Raw genomic sequence first — 23,008 nt, 5'->3', positions numbered from 1 at the left:
CAGCTAACAGGCCTACTATATCTCGGTGGCCGTGCGTGCTCTTACGGTCCGGTAAAATACGGTAGCGAGTTATGACAACAGGTCAAAATGCGACTACACAAAATGAAATCCAAGTTCATAAAACGAAAAACAAATTGCCTTTTACATTCATATTGCTCCTTTATGTTTTTTGTTTTGTAGATTATTGTTTTTTATTTTATCTTTTTATTTTTGTTTTTCTAGTGTTATTATCTATGTACAAAATACAACAATTTATAGAAACAAATAAATTGTACGCGTGATTTACAAAATGAAAAACACACTAGAAAACAACCTCTTTATTTCCGAAATAATAAACATAAATAAATAAATCAATAAATAAATAATACAATGCAACAATTTAAATATATTAATTTGAAAATAAATCAGTTTTGTTTTACGTTGTTGGAACGTCAGTTTAATTTTGCGGCAGTTTTCGTAACCAATTACTGGACTTTACCTAATATGAGTAGCCATGGGGGTTGATCTATGTAAGTACCAAAAGTTCTAACGCCCCCAAAAGTTTTTTTTTTTCTTTTAATTCTCGAATCCAAGAAGACATTGTAGAACATTGTAGAACATTTTAAAGTCAGCAATTATATATTCAATCAGAGATTAAAAAAAAAAAAAGAAAAAAAAACAATATTTACAAAAAATATTTTTCGGAATAAAGATTTTTTGAAAGATCCGTTAAGAAGGAGGGAGATTTATTTTTAAATAAAGAGAAAAGAAAAAAACAAATGAGTGGAGAAACTAGAGTTATCTTCTCTTTGTTCGTTTTACACCCTTCTAGCAAATAACATGGCGTAGGAAGAAAGTAGTTCCGTTAAATGTGACATGCTCCTTACAATCCGAGCCTCTTATGGCGATGTAATGCCCGCCCGGAAATCCAATAAACCAACCCAGGAAACGAAACCGACGAGTTTCAAGTTGAGAAGTACGGAAATAGCCGCTAAACGATCTTTACCGGCCGGATCTGTAAACGGCTGATCACACGACTTGCCCAAACTCAAGAATACATTAGTCATTAAAAAAGTGTCATCATGGCGGAAAAGAAAGAGTGGCCAAATCGCTAAACAATATACACGTTTTTTTTTTTTTTGTGTGTGTATATACAGCCGGTGCTTTGATGTCTTTTCTTTTTTGCTTGGTTTCAGGTCTTACTATCGACTTAACATTCACCCGGATTGATTTACCTAACTGATTAAGTCGGTGGTGGCCTGTGAATGTAATATTAATATATATATACATATATATAACGAACCCCATGGTCGAAGGCTTAATGATAATACATACATAATACATAGTTTTGTGTATATCTTTGCTATAGTTGAATCATCACAAGGATCGACCGATTAAAAAAAATGTATATGGTATGATTACCGATGCCCTTAACGTTTGGAGATTCACAACCACAGCTAGATAAAACACAGCCTTTCAAAAAGCAACAGTCACGGTTTTACAACACCGTAAACGTCACCTGGTTTCAATTCGGATATTTGTTGAGGTAAGAAAGTTTTCCCATCTTTCTTTATAAATACAGACATTTTTTTTAATGATATACGTGCTCGTCACAGAGCGAAGATTGACTGCCCAGATTTACAGACGTGCTATTTTATTATTTTATTAATTAATCGTTAAAAATCGTAGAATAAGATAGTCGACGGATCGTTTTTTTTTTTTGTTTAAATCTATCGTTTTAAGCAAAAAACAATATTACGTACTTCATTGTCATGTCGAAAATATTAATATATCCCAAAATTATGAAAATTCATCGAATAGAAAGTTATTTATAGTGAAAAGTAATTTTTACGGAAAATTGGGTAAAATTGCATTTTTCTTAGACGGTATAAAGTAGACTGAAGAATTCACACACGGGACATAACTCGGAACGAATATTTTTAACTTGTTCATGACGTGTAATATTTGTTGTCGATAGCAATAGACTTTTTTACTAAAAGAACAATAGCAGTACTAACTACTCCAATTTTCGTAATTTTTTGATATATTACTATTTTCGACATGACAATTAAGTACGTAATATTTGCTTAAAACGATCTGTCAACTCTATCTTAACAAGCACCTTTTAATTTTGATCTAAAAAAAAAAAACCTACTTGACGGACATGAACGAGTCCCCCCCCCCTACCAATTTTAACCGGTATTTTTTACGACCTAACCTAGCGTAGTATAAACACCCCCGACCTCCCCATGTAAAGAACGGCTTTCGGAATAAACATCCTCCCAACATCTAAAACTATACTACATACTAAAACATAATAAAAATTATAAGGGGGGGGGGGATTCTCGTTTAGGTCCGCCAACTACTTGATCAATTTACGTGACTTTTAGAATATGACATTTCGTGACGAATACGTATGTCATAAACATTTTTTGTATTTTTATTCTTTAATTGTCATTCTAAATAAACATTTTTTCTTAAGAACAATGCCGGGATGCCCGTCCCAAAATACTTGCTTTTCCAGGAATATATACTTAAACACAAGGTCCGCTTTTAATGTGGGAGATGGGGAAATATGCCTCCTTCTACAAAAGGAGCAATCTGGATTGAGACAAAAATGAGAATGACCTCAGTTTGGAAGGATTTCTTCATTTAATCAACGACAAAGAAGATGGAGTCCGACATCAGAACAAGTACAGAATTTTGCGCTTGAAGACCAAGGAAACTCTTGCACTGTTGCTTGCCCCCCCCCCCCATTTTAATTTATAATTCACGTGTTTATTTCATTGTTAAATCCCATCTTATTTTGCATTAGTATTGGCTATTTTGAACATTCCAGCTTTAAGATGTCTGCCATTTAAACGACATTAAATTAGTTCTAATTTCATAACGATTTGCTCCAATTAACATTTTGTGACAAATAATATTGTAATGGTATAATGAATAATATTACAATGTTGTTTAATCATTAAATTATTATACAGCTAGAACTTATTTGATTAAGATAAAGCAGTTTCAGTGTCAGCCATCTTAAAGCTAAAATGTTCAAGATAACCTTATAAAAAGGAAGATTCAATTGCATGTTATATATGATTAAAGTTAAATTCTGTAGATTAAAATATATTCAAGTTAAGAATTTATTGTTTAAAACAGGAAATATCCTGAAAATATTATCTCACTGTAATATTTAATAGGACAATTCACTTGATTTCTAATCTGTGATTTAACTTGTGTGTGTGTGTATATATATATATATATATATATATATATATATATATATATATATACACACACCCGCTTTTTCCCTAAATTTAGGATAATATTGATTTTTGGTCTTAAATTTTAGTTATTGTCTTGAAATAAAACCAGTGCTTGTTCAAAAGTAGGCGACAGATCGATTTAACAAAAACAAAAAAACTGTCCTTTTAAGCAAAAACAATATAATTGTCATGTCGAAAATAATAATATATCCCAAAATTACGGCAATTCATTGAGTAAAACAAATTTGCTATTGTGTTTTAGTAAAAGACCGGCTAAACCTGTTGGACACCATTACTATGTAATTAAAAATATACATTCTGAGTTATGTCCCCTGTTCCTATAATCTTCACTCTCAAACATCTACGAAAAATGCAATTATCCGTAAAAACTACTTTTAGTTATAAATAACTCTTTACGCAATTAATTTTCGTAATTTTGGGATTACTACTATTTTCGACATTGCAATTAAGTATTATTGTTTTTGCTTAAAATTACATATTTTAAAAATCGATCTGTCGACTCTATTTGTACAAGCACCTAAAATTCTAATTTACTTTTTAAAGTCTTCAAAACCGAACTTTAATTCACTGTATTAATCGCTGGCGGCCATTAACATTTTTGGCGGACCTGTACGAGAGTGTCCACCCCCTAAAAATGCGTGTTTTTCATCTTAAAGTCCCCCCCCCCCGATGATTATCATAGATATCATATAGACTTAAGTATCATATTAGCAGAAAAAATAAAAATAAATAAAATAAAATTGAATGATACTTAAAAGGGGGTTCACTTTCTCGTTATAGCGTTCTAATCACGTGACACGTCGATAAAGAAATGGACAGTAAGTCAGGTAGCAATAAAGTAGAACGTTATAACTAGAAAGTAAACCCCCTTCTTAAAAGTCATTAATTTTTTTTTTTTCTCTATGGTCGTACAACTAAACAATATGATGTAAATGCGGGTGTACATCAGGGGGTCGATCCTTGGATCTTTATTATTCCTAATATCCATAAGTTTTGTCTGCTAGTATGATACTTAATCTATGGTAATCATAAAAAAAGTTATACAAAGATGTGAAACACGCATTTTTAGGGGGTGGGTACTCTCATACAGGTCTGCCACATTTTTTGGGTTTGTATTACTGTACACATAGATTCGAAAAAGTTGTCAAAAAACAAATATATAACAAATAAATGTTATCAAAGGCAAGATAAGTTACTTTTCTGCCAAACTGGATATATTTTTTGTGTTTTTATTCAATGTAACATATTTATTCAGCTCGAAAAACATACAGTTTTTACCGATGTATTCGAAAATTCAAGATGGCGTCTCACACCCTCTTTAACACCGTAAGTATGGAAAAAGGTGTTATAAATAAAAAACTATACAAAATACTATTAAAAACCCGCCGAATATATGTCAACCTATGTCACGGTAACATATATTGAGCGAGTTTTTAACAGTATTTTATCCGGTTTTTTATTTATAACATCTTTTCCCACACTTACCGTGTTAAAGAGAGAATAAGACGCCATCTTGAATGTTCCAATACATCGGTAAACACTGTATGGTTTTCGAGCTGAATAAATATGTTACATTGTATAAAAACACAAAAAATATATCCAGTTTGGTAGAAAAGTAACTTATCTTGCCTTTGATAACATTTATTTGTTATATATTTGTTTTTTGACAACTTTTTCGAATCTGTGTGTACAGTAATACAAACCCTATATTTGTTTTTTGACAACTTTTTCGAATCTGTGTGTACAGTAATACAAACCCCTCCGTTAAAATTTGTAGTTTATTTGGCAGATGTGCAGTTTTTGCTCCAGTCCTCTCTAAACTTTATAACAAACGCCTTAATGAATCTTGATTTCCTGATTGCTGGAAAACTGCTTATGTGGCACCAGTTTACAAGAATTCTAGCGAAAAAACTGACCCATTAAATTATCGCCCCAATAGCCTCCTTCCTCTTTTGGCCAAAATATTTGAGCCCATAATTAATCAAGCTCTAGTCCATCACCTTACAGCTGCTAAACTTCTGACCAACCAACAATATGAATTTACGCAAGCCCATTATAGAGCAGATATCCTAACTGTAATCTATGAACCTATATACCATACACTGAACAAACCAGGGTAGGGTAGGGCAGTAGCCCTAGATATATCTAAGGCTTTTGTCAGTGTATGGCACGATGGCCTTCTCGGGAAAATCGGATCATACGGTATCGCTGGATGAATACTTAACGTAATTAACCCCTTCTTAAATAAGAGAAGAAACATCTGCCTTAAGAAGTGCTTTCCGACTCCCTGGAAGACCTCATCAGTTTGCCCTGTATTTAAGAATTCAGGTGATAAGTCATCTCCCTCTCAGTACAGACCAATAAGTCTCCTGTGTGTTATGAGTAAGTTGCTGAAATCCATATTAAATAGAGAAATAGTCAACCACCTCAGCAGGAATAACCTTCTTAGTGACACACAATATGGTTTCGGCTCTGCAAGATCTACCGCAGATGTGCTGACGGTTATATCCCACAGGATTAGTGAATCTCTTGACAAAGGCTTCCTTTCTAGGGCAATTGCTCTTGACATATCAAAGGCCTTCGACAAGGTATGGCATAAGGGTCTACTTCACAAGATTTCCAGCTACGGTATAACTGGAAATGTTTTCTTAATCATTAAATCATTTCTCTCCGATAGGCTCATAAGAGTAGTGGTAGATGGACAAAAATCGGAGGCCTGCAATATAAATGCTGGAGTCCCTCAGGGGTCAATCCTGGGCCCAACTCTCTTCCTGATCTACATCAATGACCTCCCTAAACACATACTTAAATCATTCGTTGACATCTATGCTGATGACACGACCATCTACGGCAACACATCAAAGGCTGTAAATGACAAAGTTCTCTCTGATTCTCTCTCCTCTGATCTCGAGCGTGTGGTTCAGTTGGGGAAGATGTGGCTGGTTACCTTTAATGCATCCAAAACCAAACTCCTATCCTTACATCATCAACGCTCTGATCCCCATCTGGCATCAATTGTGATGGATGGCTCTCATCTGGGTGAGGCCCCGTGTTTTGACAAGCTTCTGGGTTTGACCTTTACTCCTGATCTGAAATGGAACACGTACATCAAGTCTGTTGCCAAGGTCGCTGGAAAGATGGTGGGATCCTTCTACCGCTCCAGAAGATATCTCACTACTGATGCAATTCTCTATCTATATAAAAGCCAAGTACGCCCAAGGATGGAATACTGTTGCCATATCTGGGCAGGAGCTGCTAAAAACAGCCTATCCTGCCTTGACAGAGTACAAAATAGACTTCGTGGCTTAGTGGGGGATGCCCTTTTCTCTACCCTGCAGCCTCTCTCCCACAAAAGAGACGTTGCCAGCCTGTCCTTGTTTTATCGTTATTTCCATGGCAGATGCTCGTCTGAACTCCAATCTCTGGTCCCCCCTCGCCAATCTTTCACGAAAAACACCCGTCTAGCTGAATCCACTGTCAAAAATTTCCCCCACTCTATATCTGTGCCTAAATCAAAACGCGGATTCCATGAACAGAGCTTCTTTCTTAGAACTGCACGCCTGTGGAACTCTGTTCCGTCTGCCTGCTTCCCTCCGGACTACAACTTGGTTGTCTTCAAGTCCAATGTTAACAAATTCCTAATGAACCGCCCCCTTAAGTAAACACTTCGTCAAATCTCCACACTAACGTAATGTACTTGCAATAACCCTTATCCCTGAGTGGCTTCCGGGCCTTGATAAGTGGTGATCACTGTGTAAAAAAAAAAAAAAAAAAAAAAAAAAATGTTGTCCTCGATGGTCGTACATCTAAATAATATGATGTAAATGCGGGTGTACCTCAGGGGTCGATCCTTGAATCTTTATTATTCCTTATATTCATAAATGACCTCCCTGATAAAATTGTCTCTGAGCCGTGTATATTTGCACGTTCTATAACAGGCACGAGGGGAAAACAAATGAACACATGTCTAAGGCAATGGCAAAAACACTAGAGGAAGTTTTCCAATCTGTAGTAGTATGGGGACAAAAATGGATGGTCACATTCAATACTGCTAAGACTAAGCTTGTTTCCTTTAATAATTACATGAAACTTTAAAGACCACCAGTAGTTATGGCTAAAGATACATTACCTGAAAGTACTTTCAAGCTTCTCGGCTTAATGTTCACGGGGAACATGAGTTGGAACAGATACGTTGAGAGCATTGCCAAGGCTGCTGCGAAGGAGGTGGGCTCTTTCTACTGTGCTAGAAAGTTACTTACGCCTGAAAGTATCCCGTACCTCAACACGGCAACCATTCGCCCATGTATGGAGTATTGTTGTCACATTTGGGCTGATGCATCTGCTACTAATCTCTCACTCCTGGACAGGGTTCAAAAGAGAGTCGCCAACCTGAACTGTCATCTAAGCTTCAACCTCTGTCCCATCCACGAAATACACCCCTCTACCTGTTTTACAAGTATTTTGATGGTGGATGCTCCGAACTACAAGCCCTTGTACCCCCTTCAACATAAATACCCCCGTCAAACCTGACAAACAGCAAAGTCCCACCCCTACACGGAGATCCCTAGATGTAAGAAAGCCTTCTACTCTAATAGTTTCTTCTCCAGAACTGCTAGACTCTGGAATTCTCTTCCGGGTTCCTGCTTCCCTAACTGTACTGACATGCAGAAGTTCCAATGTAATGTGAACAGACATCCTACATATATATAGTATCCCTGTAACTTATGTCACTGATAGTAGCCCCCTACATCAAAGTGGCACTGTGCCTTGTTTGGGATGAAAATGAAAAAAAAAAATTGTTTCATGGAAGAGTTATCAAAGCCTCTCATCTCTATGGCTTTCTAATTTTGCTTGGGGATGTTAAACTGCATAAGTGCTTTATTTTTAAATCTAAAGTGTATTTAGTGTGTAATAATTAAAATATGGTGCTTCCACAGAATTTGAAGGGAACTAAATCTAAGTTTGCGAGGATTAAAACGAATAACAACAAAAAACACTTCGGTTAAATTCTGGATAAGTACCTAAAATATATATTTTTTCTTTTTTGCAAGGAGAAAAAACAAAATCATCAACGGTGAAACCATTAAATTAAAGGGATCACTTTCGGCTTTGTTTACAAAGCCATTCGACGGAAGTGACGTCAGACTTATGTTAAGGTACGGATGACTAACACTGTATAATGCATCTTTTATTTATTTATTATTTTATTTTATTTTTTTTTTTTAGAACAAATATAAAAATAGTTTTATTCAAAGTCTTTATTTGAACTTTTAGAACAAAATTATAACCTTTATAATATGTTATAAACTGTTTTGCTTTTTTAATCAAACGGGTGTTGGTAACTTTTCTTTTTTACATTAAACATAAAAATTGAACGGTTATAAAAAATATTTATGAACTGTTTTTTTTTTTCCCCCAATAGTAAAATGAACTGAAATTATATATATATATATATATATATATATATATATATATATATATATATATATATATTAGAGGGTAGGATTTAGCAAAATGCGTAATTTTTCTAAATCCTACCCTCTGATGAGAAGGAAAGTATTTCTTCGAAATTCCGCGGATTAAGGACTATCCACTTATTTTGTGCTTCATTTTAAAAATTAAATATGTTTTTAACTCTTTTTCAAAGTGTTTTTAAACATGTTTTATTAACTACTTGTTCTTATATATAAAGTGACAGATAACCAACACTGTCTGTCTCTCTATCTATCTATATATAATGTTAGTCATCTGGACCTTTAACATTTGTCTTACGTCACTTCCGCCGAATGGCTTTGTAAACAAATAAGTGCCAATCTTAACGGAGGCATCACTTTCCTGTATAGGAATTATTCCTATAGGGTTGCCTGTGGGAACAGGTATGATGCTGGTAGACTCCGTAATTTGTTATGACTACAAGTCATAATTTGACATTTTCACAAGTCTCATCTTAGTGACATTTTTCTTTTTAAAACAAAAACAAAGCACGCATAAAAATTTAAAAAAAAACTAGAATTACTTAGGCTATTTTTATTATTAAGATAAATCAAATGTTGATGGTTCAGGTTATGACCTTGAAGCCCTAATTTAAGAGCTTTAGGACGTGTAGAGTCCTTCCTTAATTTCCGATTTTTAAATTTTTTTTTTAAATAAATGACCCCCCCCCCCAAAAAAAAAACCTGTTTAATACTCTTTAAAAATAAAATTGTGATTACTTCTCATGTCTGTTTTTCGCATCCACGTGACTTGCATATATATATATATATATATATATATATATATATATATATATATATATATATATATATATATATATATATATTACTTAATATTAATCGAATATTTATTAAAAAAATGCAATAGCGTAATCATTTTAAAAAAATCCTGTTTAAACGTTGAATTACGAAATCAAATCCACCGTAATGCATTTCTGTTTCTTAAACGAGTCAGCTATTATAATCGTGTCTAGGGTTTCAGTTCTCTCCCACTGCAAGAACTCCGACACCAAGGTCGGAAAGTAAGGTTTGAGAAGTCAGCGCTCCAGAGGAAAGGCACTATGACTTGCAAAAAAAGTGCCTCAGCAGCCCCGTCGGCATTCCCCGATAAGGGCACCTCAGGCGATTAGCAATAAACTAACCCCTTCTGAAAGAAGTCAAGGTCTGGGTGGGTGGGCCTTATGGTGTACGGTCTTTTCATCACCCGATATTTCATCACACGACCATTAATCACGGACTATTAATCAATAGTTTTTCATCACGTGGGTACCTAATCACATCGAGACATTTAATCACACACATTTAATCACTTGGGAATTTCGTATTTCGTTGAGATTTAATTCGTTATTGTTTTTTAACATTAAGTAAAAAAAAGAAAATGAAACTAAACAACTAAAACAGAAGTTTGTTTACATTCATTTTTAAATGAAAAATAAATAAACTAAAATGTTATGTTTATTGTTTAAGTGGCTGATATTTACTTTAAGCTTACAGACAGCCTCTCCTCTAACCCTTGCATGATTGGCGGGGGGGGGGGGACAGTTTTATCCTATAGATTTTAATCCCTCGTAAAAATACCCCCCAAATTGTCAAAGGGTCTAAAAATTTAACGTAATAAAAACATAATCGCATAACATTATTACGTAAATAATTTTTTTTTCTTGGGAGGTGACTGTCTCGGTGTCGAATAAATCAGTGTGCACGTCATGAAAAACCATGTGATTAAATGTCTAATGATTATATGTCCGGTGATGAAATGTCGGTAAACCGGACCTTCTAGAACTTCACAGAACTAAACTCCCACTGCAAAATCAACAGGGGTCGGATAATTACAAGAATGGTCTAGGATAAAAATCCGTAGTCGTGTATAATTGTACAAATAAAAAATGAGTTACTAGTTTGTCCTTGGGAATTGGAAAAGGTTTGGAAACCTTTAAACTGTCGAATAGAGAGCTCCTTTACTTACCTCTCCATGACAACAGAATTCAACACCAGGTCGGTTTTTAATGTCGAAAAAATCCAGCTCTGGAGCTGTACAAAAATAAACATTGTCTCCGTTAAGAAGGATTTTTCCATTCACTGACCGAGAATAGAACAGATGAAGTATAGTATCGAAAGTTTAACCCTAACTTGATCCGAAACCAAATTTAAGATTTAGTACAACAACATTTTTTTTTTTTTTTTGTTAGTTCGGTTAAAATTCTGTAGAAGCTACACTTCCGGACAACGCGACCGGATAGGTACAGTTAGTATATAAAATTACTAGGGCTGTGACAACAGCATATTCTTCTCATTGTTTTGACTCTTGAGTATATATCCGTTAATATCTTATGCTTTTATATAGACGGATGTGTGTCTGTGTCAGATATATACTCGGGAGTCAAAAGAATATCCTGTCCTAAAAATTAATAACTATTTAATAACCTATTTAAAAAGAATACATAGACGTTCCTGTTTCTTTTAATTTTGTATTTTCCTTCTGTGTTTGTTTACAATATCACGTCAGCTGATATTTGGGTTTGATGATGAATGCCGTGGAAAAGTTAATTTTGATTAATGTTTAGTTTTAAAATATGCAAACAAAGAAATGATTTGCGGCGATTTTAAACGGTACCGCTTCTTTTATTGTAAACTGAACTCGTTAATAAGAAAAAAATAAAATAAAATGGTGAGGTACACCTGGGTTTGAACAGGGGATCATTCGATCTGTAGTCGAATGTTCTACCACTTAGCTATATCTCCAGATTATAAGAAATCTTTTTTTTTTTTTTTTTTAAAGAAGAAATGATTTGCTGAAATTATATTATCTCCCTTGTCGCTATAACATAACATATTACCCTGAAAAATTATTCTTATCTATATGAGATTATTTTTAAGATCGGATTTTTTTCGATTTTTCGATAATTATCAGATGAATTTCTGTGCAAAACATATCTAAACACCCTGCCATACATATAAATTAGCTTTTTGTAAAATTTGCAAAAGCTCAGCCGTTTTGGAACCTATGAGGAAGAAACACACACACACACACACACACACACACACACACACACACACACACACACAAAGTAACGTTTATATAATAGCTGAGATTAATAATAATAAACCTTGGAGGCATATTGCCACCCAAATCTCAGGGAAGATCAATTGTCGCTACCAACGAGAAAACAATAGTAAACGGCGGTAGCGCAAATTTATTTGCAAAGATTATCGAAAGAGGTGGAGAGTACTGGAAATCTGAGGAGACTTGTTTTCACAGACTTCAGGGAACACCACAGGTTGTTCTTAAAGAGAAATCTTTGATGTCGGCCTGTATGGGACCTCCCAGTGAGTAATAATAATAATAATAATAAAAAAAAAAACAGATTCGTATTGTTCGGTGTGTCATTCGTTAATGTTCAGTGACACTCTGAATTGATGACGTCAATACTGAAATTTTCTTGGATACCTAATCTTAAAAAAGGTACGTATACAGTTTAATCGAGACATTAAAAAAAAGGAAAATATGGAAAAAAGGTTATATTGTTACGTATCCGTTATGGAATGAAGTCCCCGAAAAAAAAATTCATTTAATTTCAAGTATTTTTTCAGCTAGAAAACAATTTGTTATGATACCGAGCAAAAGGTTCGACTTTTAGGAAGAAAAGCTAATATTAAAATGGGAAGGGAGTGTCGGCGCCTTAATCTGAGTTATCTCCCGTGGCGTATTCAAAAAATTCAAATATGGCTGACTTCAACGCGCTCTCATAAAAACGTGTTTTCCGCTGTAAAAAAAACAAAAAAAAACTACTCGATCAAATTAAGTGAAATGTTTTTTCAGAGATCTTCAGTCCAAAACGGATACGTACAATATAACCGTTTTTTTCCCGATATTTTCATTGTTTAATGTGTTCATTAAACTGCACAATTACCTTAAAAAGTACTAGATATAAAGTAATGGATTCACTTTTCAAATCTTGTTACATAGTTCGACATGAAAACGTTCTGAGGTTCGAAAAAGATGTGCCTAAAGAGAGGTTACATCGGCTGAAACACTGTGAACATAATCAGGATGAGGGTAGTAATCTGATAACTAAAAATTAATCATCTCAAAATTCCAAAACGAACATGGGGTATGTTTTACAATCCACATTCGTACGAAAAAAGTGATTTTAAAAACAAATTATAAAATGTTATAAAAGGTAGCATAAGTTACTCTTCTACCTATCCGGAAAGGGTTTTACTGGCTTTACTCACTTTAAAACGTTTATTCGGTTCGAAAAACACGTAGTGTCGAGTGTTACGCGATAACAAGAAAAATGGCAGCGAATTGACACCTAAATATGTAAGATTTTGGTAATGACTAGGGCTATGACGAGAATATTCTTTTCATTATTTTGACTCCCGAGTATATATCAATTAATATCTTATTTTTTAAAGATAGTGGATGTGGTTCTCGATTGATTGTGTCTGTGTCGGATATATACTCGAGAGTCCAAGAAGCGGTGATAGAAGTGTTCTCTTGTCATAGCCGTAATAATGATTTAAGAATTATACATACAAAATAGTTAAAAACCCGCCCAATATATGTTACCGTGACATATATTGGGTGGGTTTCTAATAGTATTTTGTTTTAGTTTTAAGTAATTTTCAAGACTTCAAATATTTAAGTGTCAAGTCACGGCCATTTTTCCTAGTTATCGCGTAACGCTCGACAGTTTTTCGAACAGAATAAACGTCTTAAAGTGAACCACTGAACCACTAAAAACTTTTCCTGATATGTAGAAAAGTAACTTATCTTGTCTTTGACGACATTTATTTGATATACATTTGTTTTATTTATTTTTTTTTTTTTACCACTTTTTCGTACCTCTGTGTATTGTAAAACAAACCCCAAATGTGTCATTATTTTAAAATTTTCGTTAATCATAAAAAGATGAATTTTTCTTTAAGTGCTCGCTTTCTGTTTTTGTCGAGATATGAGTCTGGGCAAAAACTAAGGAAACATTAATTTTTATTCGTTACAGAGGCGTGTTCATATTTAATGTCAATTTCCTCTAGATGTGATGGCAATCCTTCAGCTACCATGCCGTGTGACGTTTTTTTTTTTTTAAGCTTTTAAACGTAAAAATCGTCTTAATTTATACGCAGGGGATTACTTCGTATTTTCTTTTTAGGGAGTGGAGACCCTTTTTATTTTAAGAACGCCATTCCCTTTCAAATACAAATATTAAATATAGAAATAGTTTCATAATATAAAACAGCTTGTTCTTCTTCATTTGTGCTGTGCTAAAATGGTAAAAAATCAACTTGATTAAAAAAAAACCCCAAAAAAAGCCTTTACTAGTTATATTTTAAAGAAATGTGATTCTCTTTTCCACATTTTCATGTACTAGTGACATTCTATTTAAAAAATTTCTTTTTAGGAAGAGGTGCGTATTAGTTTTTAGTCTAATAGAAGAAAAAAATATTTGACTCTGACTACGAAGACTCTCATCTAGATATAAAATGCCCTTGCAAACCCTTCCTCTTTTCTTTTTAAGATATTAGTCAGAATTAGTCCCCTTTCTTATAAAAAGGGTGGGAAAAAAAGGTGAACAAAAAAAAGCAAAAAAAACAAAACAAAAAAAAACAAACTTTATTAACCAAGGGGAAAAAGTCGTGTCCCACCTCCTTTAAAGAAACGATTATAGTCCGTGACTACGGGTGATCAAAAGTGACCTGATCATTCATTGTGAAGAATAACATGTTGAAGAACATGTTGATTTCATTTGAGTGGATCTTTATTTTAATTGTTGGAAAAAAAAAAAAAAAAAAAAAAAAATTGTTGAATCAGTCGTTTTTCTTTTCATTCATAACTAACCTTGATATTTCTTCGAGGAACAAGTTTGATCAGCGCCTCGCCTCACTCTCACCACCGCCATCCTATCCTTAATAAAATGGGAAGTTATGTCAGCGGGGAGGGGGAGGGAGAGGTTTCTCATGTGTTTAGTGTAACACATCTGTCACTACTATACTCCCCTTTTAAAATTAAAGCGATGACTCTCCCTTCATCCCCCACCCCCTCTCTCTCTGCACCAGAACAATAATTATTGTTAAAAGTGACCTCTCTGTTCTCCCATAATGTCAAATTTATGTTACATCGATTCCATAACGGAATAATTTTAGTAGTAATTATATCACTTCCGAGCACTCGTACTTCTCTAGTAGCACTCGTTAACTTGTTCTTAAGGATAATTTCAATGAATTTTCTTGAATTACTAGCAAAATACTCGTCCCGGGACGGGTATTTTGCTAGTTTGTTCTACAAATTAATTTAATTAAATGTCTTGCATCTTTTTTTGTCCATTTACGAATGTATCCACATAAAATATTTTATGTATCGATTTCAAGAGTACTCAATACGTGAGTAGAGCTAGATAGTAATTTATGAAAATGTATATGGCAATTAAGCTACTCAGAATTTTCCGAGTTTCATCCTCGTAAGGACTTGTCAGGACGCGGTAATAGAGATTTCTTGGCCCGAAGATAAAGATCAAAATGTAGTATCTGATCAAATTCTTACTTTCATATTTTTTTGTTGTTATTTATTGAAGTAAAAAATCTTTCACGACTGAGACAATTTTTAATTTTTGTTCCTTTTCTCCACATTAAAAAACGACCCTGGTGTCTTACTCTGCTCTCGTCGGGAGTCAAAGTAAATACGAACATTAATCTCATCTGATGACTTATTAGGATTAAATGTGTAAATTTTTTGTATGGCTTAATTGCCATATATATTGTCATAACTTATTATATACTAGTCTGAGTGCCCGGCGTTGGCCGGGTGTTTGGAGGTGTGTGTTGAGCAAAAAAAAAAAAAAAAGTGGTAGTAGGCAGGCAGGCTCAAACTCGTGCCGTGAAGGAGGAAAAGCATGTGAAAAAAAAAAAAAAACGTGACGTCTTTGCTGTTGCGCCCATTGCCAAACCGGAAGTGATGTACATTTAAATTAAGGCTAGACAATCGAAAAGAGTGGATGACTTTCGAAAATATCGGCGAAAAAAGTGCCCCCTCCCTGTAAAAAAAGTGCCTAGTTGAGGCTGAAGGAATTAATGTTTTTGGCCAATTTTTTGATATTTGTCGTGCAAACAGTTGTGCTTCAAAACGATACCAATCTACTGAAAATTGTCACCTCTATCGAAAGTTTTAGGCAGACATATAAACATCCATACATTTAAACAGACAGGTAAGAGATTTATATTATAGACTAGCCTGGGTTCCCAGCATTGCCCGGGTGTTTGGAGGTAGGTGTTGAGCAAAAAAAAAAAAAGTGGTAGTAGGCAGGTAGGCTCCAACCCGTACCACGAAGGAGAAAAAGAATGTAAAAAAAAAAAAAAAGTGACGTCTATCGCCAAACCGGAAGTCAAGGCTAGTCAATCATAAAGAGGAGATGACTTTTGAAAATGTCGGCGAAAAAAGCGACCCCCCCCTCCCTGTAGAAAAGTGCCCAGTTGAGTCTGAAGGAATTAATGTTTTTCGATATTTGTTGTCCGAAGGGTAGAGCTTCAAAACGATACCGATCTCCTGAAAATTTGTCGCAAGTTTTAGGCAGATATGATGATTGCAGCGTCTTGTCAGACGAGTGCCACTCCCTCAGACATTTAAAATCCATGAGCCCAAATGCCTGAGGGAGTATCTATACAAAGATGATGTTACAGAGTCTTAGCTTTGTACGACAGCTAAGTCTCTCTCTCGGTTCAAAATGTTGAGATCCAGCAACAAGCAAGAGCAAGATAGCCAGCAACAAATTAAACTGCAGACCAGCTTAATGCGGGTACTGGTCTCCCGCTTTATGGTTTTTTAAAATCAGAGATTTGCTTCTTCTAGAAAGGTTGCCTTCACCATGGCTTACGGGAGCCCTCTCCACCCCAATACACATATACACACACACACAAATATACACGGTGCTAGTTGGCCGTTGACCCAGAAAAAGAGTTCATTCGCCCTAGGCAGATATACAAACAAACATACATACATACATTTAAACAGACAGGTGAGAGATTTATATTATAGATGAATTCTACTAAACCTTAGGCCTAGAGTTACTGTCTTGATTTGATTCAAATCCATTAAATGGTTTGGATTCTTAAAAAGTAGGTGTTTTAAGGGGAAAATGAAACTCGAGTAATCTTGCTTAATAGGTGTCTTATAACCGTGGATGAAATTTTAGGCAAATCGGAAGTATTTGAATTTTTGAAATAGGGGTTAGGGGTATCCATTTTATATGCCCCTCCCCACAAACCTATATAAAAGTTTCTAAAGAAACTGACATGTTGAAATTATTTATGTTTCATACGAATGGTTAAAATATTGCATTCAATTGGAAATATCCGAATTTTCACCACGGCTTTCGGGCCCCTGATTTTGCCTAAAATTGCACTAAACTAAATATAACTTGCATTACCCATGCCTGCGTCTAGTAAAAATTAATAAGTTTCTGTGTGTATCCCACAGAAATAGAAACTAAATTGGTGACCCATTGTTTTATGTATTATAGTCTGTGTCTGGACCTACTAGTAGTATTCAAGATGTCTTAAATAAGTTTTCAGACTTTTTCGTATTATCACATTATCATTATCATTAGTACACACATGAAACTCTAGTCACTTTCGATTCGAAGTAATCTCCTCCAGCTGCAATGCACCGTTCCAACAACTTCTGGAAGGCCCCATGGAAATCCTCTTGTGTGAGCGTGTTCATGACCCTTGTTACAGCTCCTTTCCTCATCTCAATTGTCTCCTACCAACAGTCACTAAAATTTTTCTTGAGCTTAGGGAATAACCAAAAATCACAGGGAGCAAAGTCAGGACTATAGGGAGGGTGAGGAACTGTTTTGATGCCCATCTTGGTCATGACAATGTCTTTCTTTCTCATCTTCTCTGAGCACCCTTGGGACAAATGCTACACAAAATCTTCAGCATCTGCAGTTTTTCGCAAATAATTGTGTGTACAGTTCCCACACTGGCACCACAATGCACTTATTGTCTCTATAGATACACGACGATCTTTATTTATGAAATTCTTTATTTAGCCAATCAACTGACTTCCTTACTCCTCCCATCATCCCTCACAGACTCCCTGCTTTTCTCGGATTTCTTATGCCATTCAAAAACTGATGATCGATTCATGCAAAATGGTCCAAAAGCAGTCTGAAGTGTTCCATACGTTTTTATGGCTTTTTCCCCCAAGTTTAAAACAGAATTTTATTGTGTATTTGTCTTAAGTGTTTTCACATTCAGATTGCATTTTGGAAATTCACTAGTTGTGACAATCAGGCTTTAGTAGGGTGTATTCCAATTTCTGTTGTAGCTGTTCAATTGAACCTGAAATCATAAAAATCAGTCATCTCATAAGATGTATAGCAATAACATGCTGAATTGTCAAGAGTCTACGATAATTTTAAATGCCTGTACAAGTACGTTCATAGATCGAATACTGCTGCCACATCTGGGCAGGAGCTGCTAAAAACAGCCTATCCTGCCTTGACAGAGTACAAAATAGACTTCATGGCTTAGTGGGTGATGCCCTTTTCTCTTCCCTGCAACCTCTCTCCCACAGAAGAGACGTTGCGAGCCTGTCTTTGTTTTATCTTTATTTCCATGGCAAGTGCTCGTCTGAGCTCCAATCTCTGATCCCCCCTCGCCAATCTTTCACGAAAAACACGCATCTAGCTGAAACCACTGTCAGTAATTTTCCCTACCCTTTATCTGTGCCTACATCAAAACGTAGATTCCATGAACAAAGCTTCTTTCTTAGAAGTGCACGACTGTGGAACTCTGTTCTGTTTGCCTGTTTCCCACCTGACTATACAACTTGGATGTCTTCAAGTCCAACATAAACAAATTCCTGATGAACCGCCCCCTTGGGTGGGACACTTTATCAAATCTCCAATACTAACGATGACTACGATACTATCCCATTGATTACTGTACACGCAATAACCCTTATCCTCGAGTGGCTTCCGGGCCTTGATAAGTGGTGACCTCCATGTAAAAAAAAAAAAAAAAAAAAGTCTGGAAACTTAGTGAAGATGTTGTCACAATGAGTGATAACAGATACGTGTGTAGGAGAGAAAAAAAAAAAGAAAAAAGACGTCCTAAAAGGAGTAGTACATTCAAATTTAGTGTTTTAGCGATAATATTGCCTTTCAAAATTGAACATGACAGATAAAGTCATAATATAATAACTAGCATTTCAGCCCGGCATTGCCCTGGTGTTTAGAGGTGTATGTTGAGAAAAAAAAAACAAAAAAACGGTCAATTATTTTTAACTCCTATTATGACCCCTTAACATTTATTGTTTTGGGCTCAAATCAAGTTAAGTTAGATCCATGTCCAAGGAATTTATATAAAAAATTTCAAGTGTTTAGACCCAAAATTGGCGGAGGAGTTTGGTAGAGTTCTCAAAGGTCAAATCGTTGAACTTTGACCCCTTAACAGCCAAATTTCTGGCCGAAAACCAATCACAAAGATTTTCCCAAATCTCGGTACCCTGTATATCAAATTTCGAGTTTGTAGACTTAAAATTGACAGAGTTATTGCGTAGGGAAATGTACACACACACACACACGCGCGCGTTCACTTTTATAGATATATAGATTTATAATAATGAAAGAATAACTGGAAAACTTTTGAATTTACCCGATCTCAATGATGCCTATGATATTGTAACCGTGAATAATACTGAGTTTTATAAATTTTTTTGGCTATGTTAAACTTCTAAACTTTAAGATGGCTGCTATTGAAACATCTTAACAATTTGGTTTAATTAATAATTGGCGATTGTTAAACAATTCTCAACAGATAAAAAAAAAATGGGTGTAAAAAAAAAAAAAAAAAATATAAGGTCAACAAATAACTGTTACCAAAGGCAAGGAAAAATACTTTTCTACCTAGCTGCCTACTTTTATTCTGTATGTTTTTAAAGTATTTTCAAGCGTTTTTTTTATTTATATTTTTCCTTCATTGCTTTCGGCGTCCTGTAAACCTGACGTTAATCAAAATAGCGCCAGATTTTACTCTAAGTGAAACCTCGAGGTCGTAAAACGGTTTAAAAAATCGAAAAGTGTGAACACTTGTTATCTATTATTTCGATTTTTAAAATGTTAAATCTGCGGCATCGAGGTTTCACTTCGAGTAAAATCAGCCGGGTTTACAAGATTCAGGGAGCATCGATAAAATGTTAATAAAAGTGCTTTAAAATATGTAAATTGCCTTTGGTAACAGTTATTTTATGACTGGTTTTCTCTGGAAATTCGTAACAATTGCCTAATCATTTAATGACCAAACAGTACTATACAGGCGACTGGGGGACCGCCTGTGAATTTAATATTCCCTTGACTCTTTTTCCTTTGAAGGAAGTCTGTTCAACCCGCCTAGTTGTACAAGTAGCCAAATTATTACCGTATTGTTTTGTCATTGAATTTAACCAATTCTTATAAACCTAGAACTAACTTGGTTAAGAGAATGTTTTAATGACAGCCATTTTAAAGCTGAAAAGTTCAAGATAATCTGATATTTTTTAACTTAAACCTGTTAAGCGTGAGAGGTCGACGAAAATGTCTCCTATGTAAAGAAGACGTATCTTAAGAAATGTAGCAAAGCTCTAGTTCACGTGTTGTTTCTCTCCACCCCTCCATCCAGTCCTCTGGGAGTTGCGTGGTCCCATCTGTAGCCGGTGCCGAGTGGTAGCGGTTCTAGATTAAAGTGTGCCATCTCTTCTACAACGAACTACTATAATTTTTATCATGTCTCCGATTTTCACCCCTCTTCCTTTCTCGTATAGTAGTAATAGTAGTAGCCATATTGTCATCACATTTACATACGTTAGACATATTTTATGGGTCGGCAGTCGATTCGGTTCAATTGTAGAATATAGGCACCGTTGAACTATCTCGTTACACACACTTGGAGAAAACGAATTGTTCGCCCCTTAAATTGTACTTGATTTTTTTTTTTTTTTTTTTTTAATTAAATCTATTTTCTAAACCAAAATACAGAAACATCTTAATTACAAAAACAAACAAACAAACAAAAATCACTTTATGACCTGTTGTGGAACGAAGACGTCATATTCTAAAAATCACGTAAATTTATCAAGTATTTTTTTTTTATATATATATAGAAAGGTCACTGTTTGCGATTTTATCAATTACAAAGTTGATTTTAATCTCGAAAGTTCGAATTAAGTTATCTTCCTCTTATTTATAAAACATGACGGATGAAAACATGACGTTTCGTTTATTCATAAAATTTGATTTGCTTGTTTAATAAAACAAAACTACTTGGTTAATTTACGTGAATTTTAGAATATGATATTAGTTCCGTGACAGGTAGACACATCGAAGTTTTTGGAAAAAAGGTTTTCTGTATTTTTGTCTTGAAAATGAGTTTAATTCTAAATAAATACATTGTATTAAAAAAAAAAATTCTTTTTAGCTTTAATTTCAAGTTTTAATCATTTCATCACGTTTATATTATTTATATTATTAACGATTCTTGTCGATTATTATTAAACTATCAACTTAATCTTTGCCATTTAGAACTAACTAGCCTGGGTGTCCGGCGTTGCCCGGGTGTTTGAGGTGTGTTGAGCAAAAAAAAAAAAAAAAAAAGTGGTAGTAGGCAGGCAAGCTGGAATCCGTTCCGCGAAGAAGGAAAAGAATGTAAAAAAAAAAAAAAAATAACGAAAAAAAAAACAACAAAAAACAAAAACAAAACGTGACGTCTTTGCTGTTGTGTCCATCGTCAAACTGGAAGTGGCGAAGGTTTTAATTAAGGCTAGTCAATCGAAAAGAGGTGATTGCTTTCGAAAATATCGGCGAAAAAATCGACCCCTTTTAGAAAAGTGCCTAGTTGAGGGTGAAGAAATTAATGTTTTTAGCCAATTTTTCGATATTTGTCGTCCGAATGGTAGAGCTTCAAAACAATATCTGTTGAAAGTTTTAGGCAGACACATACATATATTTAAACAGACTAGTAAGTTTATATTATAGAACAGAAGATTTCAAGCCAGCAGTGACTTCCGGAAATTGCCGAAGCAGGCGAAAGCCACGAATAAATAAATAAATTAAACGGTAGACGATACAGTTAAGTTGGGGGAGAGCTAAAAATATGTAAACTTGGAATAATTTCTAAAAAAAAAAATTTGTCTTAAATTGTAAAATGTCGCGATCATTTCTGGGACTGACGTCAAGCATTCAAAGAGTTATGTTAGAACTAAAAAATATGAAGTTAAAACAAGTCTTGATAAATGTCTTTTAAAATTGTAAACTGCTTCCGTCATTTCCGGGACTAACGTCAATACTCTGAACTCGTGACTTCATAAGAAAAAATTATCTGAGTGTTCATTCATTACAAATACGGGTGCACTTTTTTGTTGTTTTTATCTATTGATAACGAATTAAAATTGCTGACTTGTTTTTGCTGTATAGTGAGCGTTCAGGTGTATCAGAATTTTTGTATGAATTTTTGACACCCCTAACACGAAACTGCGAATAAAATATAAAAATCTCGTAATTTCTCGGTTAAAAGTGGGTTATTTATTTTCTTTATGGATTATACTTCCAAAATAAACTATTACAGTTGTTTTAAAAGTGATAGAAATATATTTTTTTTAAACAGTAATGAATTTTCCGAACTCAATATTTTTCAATTTTTAAACTTTAAAAATCTATCAAAATTTTTCTATTGATTCTATTTTTACGATCTTTTCAGGGTCAATGTGAAATTTTATTTTCTTTCCAATAAACCGAATATAATATTTTAGACAAACGTTTTTTTTTTAAATTCACGCCCCCCCCCCATTTTCAAGTTTCTCTTAAAAAGTAAATAATTAATTTATGTTGAATAGTTTTATATATCACAAATTGAAGAGAAAAGGTCAATAAATAATATATTCAAATTTAAAACAAAAAAAAAAAAAACCCGTTTTTTAGAAATTTACCTGTAAAGTCCGAAGTTTAAAACCTTTTTAAAAAAAAAAAAAAAACACATTGTTTTTTTTTTTTTTTTAATGAAACCTTGGTCCTTGCTCCTTTAATTGAAAAAAAAAAAATTAGGGCTTGAATTACATTTTTCGAGGAGTTATAAGCTTGGAAAGATGGGGTGGAATTATTCACTATTTTCACGAAATTTCTGATGGGAATTCAGAAGTGATTTTGAAGCCTTTATTCTGCTGAACCAATCGTTTTTTTGACACTTAAAAATGAGTTTATTTACCTGCCCTCCTCCCCTTGT

The 23,008-nt window shown here is 34.3% G+C and overlaps 1 protein-coding gene across 2 annotated transcripts in view; it reads left to right on the top strand.

The window, feature by feature from the left end:
* Positions 1-812: 812 nt before the first annotated feature.
* The window catches only part of LOC145266365 (SH2/SH3 adapter protein Nck1-like), a 255,399-nt gene continuing 233,203 nt past the window's right edge, over positions 813-23,008 (top strand). The window contains exon 1 of one of the 2 annotated variants that reach the window (XM_080121987.1): positions 813-1,525. The gene's annotated coding sequence lies outside the window, so the exon portion shown is untranslated. The remainder of the gene's footprint in view (positions 1,526-23,008) is intronic. The other variant, XM_080121988.1, reaches the window with a different exon arrangement.

This window comes from Euprymna scolopes, chromosome 41 (genome assembly GCF_053919585.1).
Source record: "Euprymna scolopes isolate OS-2025 chromosome 41, ASM5391958v1, whole genome shotgun sequence".
In the NCBI taxonomy this organism is placed as follows: domain Eukaryota; kingdom Metazoa; phylum Mollusca; class Cephalopoda; order Sepiida; family Sepiolidae; genus Euprymna; species Euprymna scolopes.
The sequence above is the reverse complement of the archived record's forward strand: the minus strand, read 5'-3'. Positions and strand labels throughout refer to the sequence as shown.